Here is a 13,812-nt window from a genome sequence, read left to right on the forward strand (position 1 = left end):
CAGAGTTATCACCTACAGTTGGAGGGTCACATCTCCATGGAAACACTCAATTAAAAAATCAGAATCCAATTAACACCAATAGTCTGCCCACACAAGATTTTATCAAAGATAATGATGTTTGGGAGGACATAATATATCCAAACCAGCACAAGGTCCCTCAGCAAGACTGGCCCAAAACAGAAATGCTGGTGCTGGACATATATGTTAGGGAAAGGAACACAAATGGAAGGAGCAGACAGGTCATGAGCAGGTGACAAGATTCAATTTTATATCAATTGATTAGACAAATTAGTACTTAGATTACTTTTTGTTGGCAATGGTGTATATCAACTGGAAGATAGGTATATTTATGTATATGTGTATGAAGAACATCTAAAGTCAATACTATATATGTCAAAAGGCACTAATTTCATCTAAGTCACTGAATTTATTGGCATACAGCTCTTTCTTATATTCCCTTACTAGCCCATTGATATCTGTGGTATCTGTAGTGATGACACAACTCTTAACCTCTGATACTGGTAATTTGTGTCTTATCTCTTTTTTCCCTAATCAGTCATCCTAGAGGTTTATCAGTTTCAGTGATCTTCTCAAAGAAGATTTTTTGTTTCATTTAGGTTTCTTTATTGTTTTTCTCTTTTCTATTTTGTTGACTTCTGTTCTCATCTTTATTATTTCCTTTCTTATGTTTTCTTTGGATCTAATTTGTTCTTCATCTCATCTTAAAATGGAATATGATGTCCTTGATTATAAATCTTTCTTCTTTACTAATATAGGCATATTTAACTGGCATTCTGGGTTGAATTGTGTCCCCCAGAAAGACGTGTCGAAATCCTAACCTCCAATACTGTGCTTGTGATGTTACTTGGAAACAGGATCTTTGAAAATGTTAAGATGAGGCCAGACTAGATTAGGGTGGTTCCTAATCTAATATGGCTGGTGTGCTTATAAGAAGGGGGGATTTGGACAGAGAGAGACACACACAGGGAAGAGTGCCATGTGATGCCTGTGGCAGAGATTGAAGCCCATTCACTCTTTCACATTAAAATCTTTCATTAAGTAGAAAATGGTAGACTGTTATATACTCCAGAAAAAACGTTCTTAATCCCATTACTGTGGATGTGAACCCTATTGTAAATAGGATCTTTTGAAGATGTTACTTTTAGGTACATTGTGACCAACTAAATTGGGATGGTTCTTTTTTTTTTTTAATTAACTGGAGAGTTTTATTTTTTTCATGTCGAAGTAAACCTGGGTGATAGGCTCTCCTTGCCCCTCTTCCCACCCTCAATCCCCTTATCCTTCACAAGAAGAAGAAACATTTCCTTTAACTCCTTACTTAGGAGAGCACCTAAGCTTTGGCAGCTTACTTGTAATTGGTCTGAATGTGAGCAGAAGGGTCAGAGGCATTGATCCACTTGGGCATCCAGTAATGGGTTAGTCAGTTAGCCCAGCCTGGTTAGTGGTGTTCAAAGAATTGCCAGTAGTAATAATCTTATGTAGTTTTAGGAGTGTTGAAAGGAAATTTTTGTGCTGCAGTTGCCATCATTGTATCATCAACCTGATGTTCATTATATTGCTGTAAAATTCTGAACCAGGAATTCTTCACTGAGGCTATTATATCACCGAAGGCTTCTTTTGGTCACCAGAGAATTTCTGTAAGTATCAAGTTAGAGTTCTCAAATGCCTCTCTCAGGAGATATTTTTCCACCACATTCTTTGGAATTCTTATTTATAGTTGCAGAGACAAGTTAATAATAATAAAAGTGATAATCCAGGAATGGGACTCTCAGTTCAAGGCCATGGGCAGCACTAGTTCGATCTACAAGGGGAACATGTAACAAATGAAGTTCCTTCAGAAGCCTGTCACTCTCTTCCTCAGCTTTTTAAGCAGAAGAAGCCTGGTAATAAATATATGTAACCCTGTGCAAGTTCATCTGAACCTTCTCCAGAGAAGATCACCACACTATCTGTGTTCTTCTGAATGTACTTGGAAATTAAATACATACCTACTGAAGCATGAACTTTATAATATATCATAAGCTTCCAAAGCAAATATGACTTCATCCAGGACCTGAATACCTTCTTCAGAATTGAAGAGGACTTCATGGTGTTCACTTCCAATATGGTTTGCCACCTTTCTAGCAGCCAGTAAATCAGGACTGTTTTCATGCCAAATGCAAATGTCTGGAGAGGGTACTATATTTGGAACTCTTTTAGCTGCTTCAACAAGGTGGCAGCAACCAAGCTGGAATCCAGTCCCCTTATAAAAGGCAGCCAGTCCTTCTTTCTGTCCTCAAACATTTCTTAACAGCATTGTCAAAAAGGATTTGGAGGTTGCTCTACACAGTTTCTATCTCAATACCTTTGAACAGTTTCTCCACAACTCTCATAGAGCACATGCAGAATACAGTCTCTACAGTGATGATATTTAACCATTTGTACTGATGCCACTCGACCATTGGGCTTTAAATCCCAAACTTCATAATGTCACCAGAAGAAAAGGCTCCACTTTCAAAAAAAAAGGAGTCTGAGTGCTTCACATTAACAAGAACTTTAGCTTCTGAACACATGGCCAAAATCCATCTTCTGTCATGGCTTTGAACAAAGGTCTGACTCCATAGGTATCTCTTCCCAGGAAGAGATGAACGATTATCTCACCATCTACTTTGGGCTGGTAATTCAAATGCAAAATAGTATTGCATCTATTTGTGATTGTAGATTTCACCATTCTAACAGAGCCACAAATAAGGACATTTCTTCACTAGAATTGGCTGCATTCGAAACAGATGCTAGACTACTGTCAACAGTAGTTTATGCATCCATACACAAACAGCAGTTTCTGTATCCATTGACAGTCTTAAAACGAAATCCATCTGGACCCCGGTGTGTAATCTTCATGGCACTCAGGCACTGAATAGAGAGGCAATCATGGCTGCCAAAAAGAGCCCAAATGCCACACAAGGTGGAGCAGGGCTACTGGCTCTTTAGGTGGAAGCAGCCTCCTCCTCCTCGCCCAAGCGAGCATCCCCAGCTCAGCACACTCGTTACTCTATCCCTCAAGGGGTCACGACACAGCCTTTCCTCGCCAGCTAGCTCCCAGGCGCCTGCCCTGCCCTCTCTCTCCGCAGCAGTCGCAGCATCTGTGAGGAGCCCCTGACCGCAAGTGGCCGCACCATCCGCCTGGCGCCAGACCCCACGCATCCACCACCCGCGCCCTGAGCTATCTCGGGCAGGTCCCAACGGCGCGTCGCCGGAAGCTGCGGCCTGGCTTACCTGGGCTCCTGCAGGCGGGCTGGCTGAGGTGCCAAGATGCAAAGATGAGCTACAGCCGCCAGGGAGGTTCTTAATTCCTGGAGGCCTTATAAAGAGAAAGCAATGGGAGGAGCCGGAAGTCCCAGGTCAGCGGGGAGTCTGTTAAAGATGAGGATGTTGCTGTATGTCCGGAAAGCAGAGGAATGCAAGCATTGCCAGCCAGAATGCTATCCATGGGAGGAGGGAAGCCTTTCTTGCCTTCTAAACTGTGAGTTAATAAATTCCTGTTGTTTAAGCCAACCCATTTTATGGTATTTGCCATAGCAGCCTAGAGACTAAGACACTCAAAAACTTCAGAATTGAAATGGTCATTTAGTACTAATATAGCTAGTCTTATATTTGTAATGGTATATGGTTTTTCAGCTATTATTTCCAATATTTCTGTATTTTTATGTTTTCAGGTAAACTTTTTTTCAAAATGGAAATAGCATTCTTTAATTTATATGTAAATGCTTATTAAAAGAACAGAAAATACAGGAAGTGTGAAGAATAAAATAAAACTAGCCACAATAGAACCCACAGAAAATTTGCTTTTATATATCCATTATAAAGGTCTTGAGAACTAAAAGGAGCAGTTGAGGGTAAGAGAAAAGTGGGTAATTTTAGGAACTGGGATTCATGTGGTAGAGATATAATCAAAGCAAGAAATTTATCATGATGCTATCTTAGCTGTTAAATGATAACTCTAGATTGCAGGTTCCAGTCTCTTTTTGAGAACTTCAAACCAGCAAAATCAAGTTATCAACTCTTTTTATTAAATGCCAATCATTTAGTTTCTTTTAGTGACAAATGTAGCACCTGACTCTGCTCCTCCTAAACTTGACCATTCTGAATTGAGTTTACAAGGTAGTTCTAGAATGTGAAGATGAAAGAAAAGTGGACACCTCTTAATTTAATGCAGAAAGCATAGGTATTATCCACAACTGATCATGTTGCACTGGAATAGGAGCAGTATAAAAGTGAGTTCACTCTGGCAATGCCAGATTCAATCATCTAGCTATTGTGTAATGCTAATTTAAGGATCATCTATTACCTATTATTTCACCATTGGAAGAAAAAATTGCCCTAAAATTAACAACAAAATATCAGCCTTTCTCACAATTGTCTGCCAGAGAATATAGTTTAAAGTAAATCAATACTTTATTGTAAAATATTTTTCTAGTTGTTTCTTTTTTATTTTATTTTAGTTTTTACTTTTTAAAATTATTAGAGAAATTGTGGGTTTACAGAACAATCACACATAAAATATAGGATTCCCACATACCACCCTATTATTAACACTCTGCATAGGTGTGACACATTTGTTACAATTGATGATAGCATATTTTTATAATTGTACCATTGATACACTCCATGGTTTAACTTCAGGTTCCACTGTTTGTGTTGTGCAGTTCCAAGGATTTTTTAAAAATATTTTTTATTCTAGTACCATATATACAACCTAACATTTCCTCTTTAACCATTTTCAGTTATATATTTCAGTGCTCTTAATTATTTTTGCAGTGCTGTGCTACTATCATCACCATCCATTATCGAAACATTGTCATAGTTCCACAAAGAAACAATAAATTCCTGTTGTTAAAGCCACCCATTTTGTGATATTTTGTCATAGCAGCTGGAAACTAAGACACTCAAAACTTTAGAGTTGAAATAAATAGTCACTTGATAATAATATAGCTAGGCCTGTATTTTTTATGGAAACTTTTCGTTTCCAATGTTTCTGTATTTTTATGTTTTCAAATAAAAGTTTTTATTGAAGAATTGTTTAGGTATACAGAAAGGTATATGAATCATAAATGTATAATTTGGTGAATTTTCTCAATGTGAACACAGTCACATAGTCAGCATCCAGATCATGAGACAGAACATGAGCAGCTGCCCAGAAACCCCGTTTGGGTCTCCTTTAAATTCCTACTCTTCCCCTATTCCCACAAAAAACAACTTTTAACTCTTTTGACTAATTTTGCCTGTTTTTGAATTTTACATAAATAGAATCTTCCAGTACGTGCCTTTTTTGATATCAGGGTTCTTTTGTCCAACATTATTACATTTGTGAGATTCATCCATATGTTTACATTTAACAGTAGTTTACTTATTTTAATTACTATATAGGATTGCATTTTGGGAATACTGCACAATTTATTTATCTGTTTTACTGTTGATGGCATCTGAGTTATTTTCAGCTTTTGGCTATAACAAATAGTACTGCTGTGAACATTCTTGTACCTGTCTTTTGGATTTGGGGGATATATCATTAGGAGTGGAGTTTCTGGATCCTAGGACAATGCAGATGTCAACTTTAGCATGTATGGTGAAATAATTCTACTGTTGTGCCAATTTACACTCTCAAAAGTAGTGTTTTGAAGAACCTTCTGCTTCATATCATTCCAACATTTATTGGTATTGCCTGTCTGTCTATTTATTTTTAGCATTTTTGAAGTATTTATGCATGTCCCTCTTCTTGATAAGCTCTTTACAGACATTATATTATTTAATTTACACAACCCTATCATATAGCTGTCACCATTAGTGCCATCCTCATTTTACAGATGAAGAAATTCATGTACAGAGAGATTCTAAGTTGACTAAAGTCCCCAAGCCAGTAAAGGTGGAGTTGGCCTTAAAATCCAGAGCACTGTGACTCAATCCCATGTCCTTAACCACTGTATAACTTACTTTATGACTAAGCCTTTGAAAAGCACTTGATAGTTACTTTATTTTATTTTATTTTTATTAGAGAAGTTGTGGGTTTACTGAACAATAATGCATTACACATAGTATTCCCATGTATCACCTCACCACCAACACTTTCTATTGGTGTGGAGTATTTGTTACAATTGGTGATGATGCAGTTTTATAATTGTACTGTTAATTAAAGCTCGTGGTTTAACTTAGGGTTCACTATTTATGTAGTGTAGTTTCATGGATTTCTTAAAAATTTGTGTTTTCTTAACATATATACAATCTAATAGTTCCCCTTTAATCATATTCAGAAATATATTTCAGTGCTATTGATTACATTCATAATGTTGTGCTACCATCACCAGCATCCATTTCCACAACATTTCCATCATTCCAAATAGGAACCCTGTACATTTTAAGCCTTGAGTTCCCATTCCCTATCCTACTCCTCTACTTCCCCCCCACACCCCTCTTGTCCCCTGGTAACCTATATTCTAGATTCTAACTCTATTAGTTTGCTTATTTTAGTTGTTTCAAAACAGTGAGATCTTACAATATTTGTCCTTTTGTGTCTGGCTTATTTCACTTAGCATGATGTCTCCAAAGTTCATCCATGTTGTCACATGTACCAGGACTTCATTCCTTCTTATGGCTGAATAATATTCCATTGTATGAATATATCACATTTTATTTATATGTTCATTGGTTGATGGACCCTGGGTTGCTTCCATCTTTTCGTAGTTGTGAATAATGACACTGTGAACATTGGTGTGTGGTTATCTGTTCAAGTCCATGCTTTCAATTCTGTTGTGTATATACCTAGTAGTGGGATTGGTGGGTCATATGGTAATTCTATACTTAGCTTTCTTAGGAACCACCAAACTATCTTCCATAGCAGCTGCACCATTTACATTGCCACCAGCAATGAATGAGTGTTCCTATTTCTCCGCACCCTCTCCAACACTTATTTTCTGTTTTTGTTTTTGTTTTTTCTTAATAGCAGCCATCATAATGTGTGTTGAAATGGTATCTCATTGTGGTTTTGATTTACGTTTCCCTGATGGCTAAGGATGTTGAGCATCTTTTCACATGCTTTCTGGATATTTGTGTATCTTCTTTGGAGAGATGTCTGTTCAAGCCTTTTGCCCATTTTTAAATTGGGTTGTTTGTCTTTTTGTTGTTAAGTTGAAGAATTTCTTTATATATTCTGGATAGTAATCCTTCATCAGATATGTAGTGTGCTGGTTTGAAGCTGTTATGCACTCCAGAAAACACCATGTTCTTTTATTCCATCCCTGTGAGGGTAGACCTACTGTGAGTGGGACCTTTTGATTAGGTTGTTTCAATTGAGCTGTGACTCAGCCCATTCAAGGTGGGTCTTAATCCTTTACTGGAGTCCTTTATGAGAGGATAAAAAAGAGAAATTTGTAGAGAGATGCGAGGGAAACACCCTGGATAAGCAAAAAAGGACCCTCAGAAATGGAAAGAGCCAGAACCTGAAAGCAGTGGAATCCAGGAGAGAAGGATCAGCAGATGCTGGCCTTGTGCCTTCCCATGTGACAGAGGGACCCTGGATGACAGGAGCTTTTCTTCAGAGAATGTATCCTCTTGCTGATGCCTTAATTTGAACATTTTTCACCACCTTAGAATTGTAAGTTGTAACCTAATAAATCCTCAGTGTTAAAAGCTGGTACATTTCTGGTATATTGCATTTTGGCAGCTTTAGCAAACTGAAACATGTGGTTTCCCAATATTGTCTCCCATTGTGTAGGTGGTAGTTTTACTTTCATGATAAAGACCTTTGAGGAACAAAAGCTTTTAATGTTGAGGAGGTCCCATTTATTTATTTTTTCCTTTGTTTCTTGTACTTTGGATGACAAGTCTAAGAAACTGTTGCCTAACCCAAGGTCCTGAAGATGCTTCCCTATGTTTTCTTCTAGGATTTTGATAGTTCCAGCTCTTCATTAAGGCCTTTGATCTATTTTGAGTTGGTTTTTGTATATGTTGTGAGATTGGGGTCCTCCTTTTTTTTTTTTTTTTTTTTTTTTTTGCATCTGGGGACCCAGTTTTTACTACACCATTTGTTGAAAAAACTTTTTTTTCCCCCCAGTTGAATGGTCTTTGCCATCTTGTCAAAAATTAGTTGGCCATAAATGTGAGGGTTGATTTCTGAGCTCTAAATTCTGTTGCATTGGTCTATATGTCTGTCCTTGTGCCAATACCCTGCTGTTTAATTACTGTGTCTTGTAATAAGTTCTGAAATTGGGAAATGTGAGTTCTCCAACTTCATTCTTCTTTTTCAAAATGGCTGTAGGTATTCAGGGCTCCTTACCCTTCCATGTAAATTTGATGATTGACTTTTCCATTTCTGTAAAGAAGGTTATTAGAATTTTGATTGAGATTGCACTGACTCTATAAATTGCTTTTGGTAGTATTGACATGTTAATGGTATTTAGTCTTCCAATCTGTGAGCATGGAATGTCCATCCATTTATTTAGGTCTTCTTAAATGTCTTTCATCAGTGTTTTGTAGATTTTTGTGTACAAGTCATTTACTGGTGACATGAACTGTGCATCAAGCCCCCATAGGTTTTGAAGGTTACATTGGCTGGATTTACCAATGTTTTTAGCTTTTCAGTAGTAAGGGAACCAAATATTAGGGGGACTCAGGGGTCGCAATCTCCATGGCACTGGAGGATAGACATATCTTTATGCCAGTGATAGGACCCTGTGGAAATGAATCCCAAAGTGGAAGCCAGCGACTGAGTGCAGCCATACCTTCCAGTTTCTGCTGTGTGGTAAGAGCAGTATATAAAGATAAAGCTCCTCCCTGGGAAAAACCTCCCCAAATAATCCTGTTAGAAGGAATTCCATTCTTCACTTCTTGGTCTGTCAGAGATTTGATGTTTTCTGCTGCCTGCTTGATTCCAGGTTCATCTCCCTGTGAATCAGGTGAAAGCCCAGTAGTATCAAACCAAGAAGGCATACTCATATTCATATTTAATGTTACAGCCATAACCGGCGCATGTGGGCCGATATATTTGATATGTGAACTTCTGATACCTGCAAAGGCTTCTGCCCATCCATGCCCTGTATCTCCCAATCTGTGAAGAAAGATAACCGCTGGGTGGCCTTGCCGGCGGCGGGCATCATAGCGTGCAGCAGGGCTGACATGTTATTGCCGCACATGCACGGCTTGGGGGCCACAGTTGGAAGCGGAAGGGAGAAAAGCCTTGCATATCATTTTGATATTTTTAACAGGTTTATTGCACTATAATTCACATACCAAATAATTAATTGATTTCAAGTATACACTTCCATGGTTTTTAGTGTGTTCTCAGAGTTGTGCAATCATCACCACTACTGATTTTTAGAACATTTCATCTCCTCAAGAAGAAATTCTGTACCCATTTGCAGTCACTCCCTTTCCTCCCCTCCCCCCCACAGACAGTGGCAACCATTAACCTACTTTCTGTCTGTATAGATTCCTTTTTTTGACATTTCATATAAATGGGATCATACAATATGTGGTCTCTTGTGACTGGCTTCTTTTACTTACCATATTATTTTTAAAGTATACCCATCTTGTAACATGTATCAATTTTTTTACTTTTTATTATGAACAATATTTCATTATATGGTAACACATTATATTTATCCATTCATCAGTTGATGGACATTTGTGCTGTTTCTCCTTTTGGAGTCCTGCCTATCTTTGACGTTTCACCTCACTTTTTCCTTTTGATGAAGCCTTTCCCCAATACACATGCCACTGCTCTTGTGCACATGCATGCATCCCCCCACCCACAAAAACATGGATGTGATCCTTATCTCCCTGAGCCCCCAGAGCAGTATGCATCTTTCTAAAGGCAACTAAAACATCCTGCCTTACACAGTAATTATTTGCATAAAAAAATATGGTCTGCTGTTTAGTGAACTGTTGGTATTAGAATGAGTGAAGGAAAATAACATTCCACATTTTTGTTTGACTCTTGACTCCCTTCTCCACTTTCTCTATCAAGTGTTTTTAAATTTCTAGGTTGGGTGAGATTGTAGTAACTTGGACAATTTAGTTTGCCACAGGGCATTGTAGTCTACCAGAGAGTTTAAAGCTCTCTTACACCAAAACTTTTGAATTAGGGCCTATGGATTGTGACTTTTTTCTCAAATCTCTACTGGGAGAGTAGTACTTTGATGTCTTTCTTTTCTGGAGACATATATTATTTATTATTTTCATGGTAGGTGGCACCTATAAAATTTCTGGAGCCAAGACTGAACATCTTCACATTTTGGAATATGTGAAATTCATTTTCCAAGCAGCTGTTCATTGAGCACCTTCTCCTCTCTAGGTCCTCTTCCAGGTAAAGGGAAGACAGCAGTGGATTACATTACATCTCCTGCCTTCCTAGAGACTACATTCTAGTGAGGGAGTCAGACAATGTAGAAACAGATGAGAAAACTATATATAACAGCATCTGGAGATGAGTGCTATGGAGAAAAGTAAAGAGGGAAGGCGGATAGGGTGTGCTGAGGGAGGAAGGGATTTTTGCAGTTTTATATAGAATCATCAGATGAGGTGACATTTGAGGAAAGACCTGAAGGAGGTGAAGGAATAAAATTGTTTCATATGGAAGGATCAGTAAGTCAATCCAAATACATTAGGGAAGTGTTATTGTCTAAATTTTATATATAAAAAAGAATCTAGGTGTCTACATCAGAACTATAAGAGCCAATAAGACAAGGTGTTTTAGGTTCTCAACAGGAATATCTTAAAATAATTAGTTAAGTAAAGAAGAAAGAAAAGTGTTTCAGATGACTGGACTTTTAAGTTAATCTGCTAAAGGGAATTCCAAAGTGTTTCTGCCTGCATAGTTTACTTCATTTGCATATTTAGTCTTGACAGCCTCAATATATGTTAATAGAAAAAGGCATAGATAAAGGGTTAGTGGTTCTAAAGTGGGAGAGAGCCCTTCCAGCTGATCACTGTGGGATGGTACGACTAGATACAGATCATAGTGGGGAGGCCCTTAATCGGGCCTGGGGAGAGGGAAGGGACCACGGAGAGAGGGCAGTGTGAGTAAAGGCCCTGAGTGGAGTGTGCATGGTAGTATATGAAGGAATGATAATCAGAGATGTTGGCATTTCTCTCTGTTGATAGTTTTGTGGCACAAAAAGGGTGGGAAACACTTGCAGAAAGTGAGAGATGTGTTAGGAGAGAGCCACTTCAACTATTCGGTTTCTTTCTAGAATCATATATTGTTTCATTAAAAGTGATGAAATTATTTGAAAGTAAATTCAAAAATATAAAATGATAAAAATGTTGGCTATTCATACGAACTCACATAAAGATTTACTTACTGTAATAACATCAAAAGAGGCCACAAAGAATGAGACCTCTTGATATGCTAATATGTAATTGAAATTTTACTTATATAAAAGAGATCACAAAAGTAAAGATGAAGAACTAATTGGGAATACCAGTAAAACAAAATAGACAAGGATATATTATCTTTAATACACAAAATGCTGATGCAATACAATAAAAACCAGGCAGATAATGGGGAAATGACATGAGCAAACAATTAAAAAGAGAATAAAAAATTGGTTAACAGAGTTAGGGCAGGGTGCCGCTTACCAATAATCAAAGAAATGAAAATTAAAGAAAAGAAATACCATTTGGCTATCACATTAGCTACAATTAAGGATGAAATAAGAACTTAAAATCCTTGAGAGGATGCACAACAACGGATACTCTTATTTGGGCATTTTGGCAACATGCAGTGAGAACCCTGAAAAAGGTTGTACTTAGATATTCTACTTCTGAAAATGCATTTGAAGGGACAATAAAAGTATAAAAATGGTGTCTTTTGGAGACCTTCATTGCATTATTTACAATAGTGAAAGCTTAGAAACACTAATCATCCAGTGATAGTTAAACAGTTATATCATTCATGGATCTTGCTTCAGGAGTAAACTTTGGGAGCCAAGTGTTCATGAAGAGTTAATAATAATATAGAGTCAATTCGCAAGATTTATGCAATAAAAGAGCATATATAATTGTACCTATTTTACTTCACAATATCATGTAAAATATTAACTTATTGTGTTTAAATGGAGGTATGGTGAGCATTTTTTCCCTTTCACCTATTTGTTTATGCTTTTAGAATGTAATGTTTTTACAACTGTAAGATGTGCTGGTTTTCAGTAGAGGCAAAATAATAAAGCAGAATGTAAAAACCAAAGAATGAAAGACTTATGATAACTAATTAGCATTCACTGCTAGAGATTTAGAGCTTATCTCAGTTGTGTGATTTCGGACCAGTCTCCTGATTTATCTGTGCTTAGTTTCCTCCTCTAGAATTATTCTTGCTCAGCAAACGGTATCTTTTCTTGGTTCAGTCTTCTCTGTGTGGAAGGCAATCCTTCTTCCACACAGACTCTCTCCCAAAGCTGGACTTGGTGGTGGTCCCTGCACTTTGGAGCACTTGACCCTTCCCAGATCTTGTCAGCATTTTTGTGGTTAGGTGGGACATTTAGTCATAGACTGAGCTGCTGACTGGTTTCCCCCCTAGAATTCTAAGCTTTTTCCTGCTTTTGTTCTTTGGATGGTTCCTAGTTCTCTGGTCTGAATCTTCTTGGACACCTGTACCCACTAAATCAAGTCACCCTGTAGAGGTTGCTGGCCATTCCCTCCCTCCAGGCTGTGGCTCTGTCTTGTGGCTACTTGGTCCTGTTTTAGTCTGGCCATGTCAGGCATGCTCTGTTTGTTAACCTACTTGTGATGCTTAGCATTCATCCTGCCTTGATTGTGAGCTTTTCCAAATTACAATGGAGAAGTCTACTGAGGAAGGCATTATGAAAAGCATGAGTTTCTACACTGGAGAAGACCTCTTGATGGAGTGGAACATTTTCTCCAGCCAAGGAGTCTCCACAAAGCTCCCTTCATGTCCCTATTCCACAGTCTGTAGATAAAAGGATTTAGCATGGGGGTGAGCATTGTGTATATCACAGATGCCACCTTTCTAGTCCCTGCTGAGTAGGAGGATGAGGGATGAAAATACACTAGAAAGACGGTCCCATAGAAAAGAATAACGACTGTCAGGTGCGAGTGACAGGTAGAAAAAACTTTGTGCTTCTCCTCAGCAGAGGGGACCCTGAGGATGGTGTGGATGATGTTGGCATAAGAGACTAGGACACAGGTGAGCGGGACCACACCTGAGAGGGTTGCTTCTATGAACATCATAACTTGAAAGATATGGGTTTCTGAACAGGCAAGCTTCAGGAGTGGGAGAAGATCACAGAAAAAGTGTGGGATGGAATGGGAGGCACAGAAGGAGAGTCAAGCCATCAGGAGAGCTAGTGAGGAGGCCAGGAGGTGGGAGCAGAGCCAGGATGCAGCCACAAGCAGCAGGCAGCGTTGGGGTTGCATGGCCATGGTGTAGTGGAGAGGAAGGCAGATGGCCACATAGCGGTCATATGCCATCACGGCTACCAGGAAGTCATCCAGCAGGGTGAATGCCGTGAAGAAGTACATCTGCACAAGGCACCCAGTGTAGGAGATGGTGTGGTTCTGTGTTTGGATGTTCCCCAACACCTTGGGGACAGTGGTGCAAATGAAACAGGTATTGATGAGGGAGAGGTTGGCCAGGAAGAAGTACACGGGGATGTGGAGGTGCAGGTCAGAGCCGATGGCGAGGATGATGAGCAGATTTCCCAGCACGATGACCAGGTACATGCCCAGGAAGAGCCCAAACAGGAGAGGCTGCTTCTCCAGCTGCTCAGAGAAACCCATGAGGAGGAAGTCAGAGACGCTTGT

The 13,812-nt window shown here is 38.7% G+C and overlaps 3 pseudogenes; all 3 read right to left on the minus strand.

Annotated features, from left to right (window-relative positions):
- Positions 1–1,351: 1,351 nt before the first annotated feature.
- LOC119545528 lies at positions 1,352–2,958 on the minus strand (annotated as a pseudogene).
- Positions 2,959–2,976: 18 nt separating this feature from the next.
- LOC119545309 lies at positions 2,977–9,185 on the minus strand (annotated as a pseudogene).
- Positions 9,186–12,849: 3,664 nt separating this feature from the next.
- On the minus strand, positions 12,850–13,812 carry LOC119545310 (annotated as a pseudogene).

Source organism: Choloepus didactylus, chromosome 10 (genome assembly GCF_015220235.1).
Source record: "Choloepus didactylus isolate mChoDid1 chromosome 10, mChoDid1.pri, whole genome shotgun sequence".
Taxonomy (NCBI): domain Eukaryota; kingdom Metazoa; phylum Chordata; class Mammalia; order Pilosa; family Megalonychidae; genus Choloepus; species Choloepus didactylus.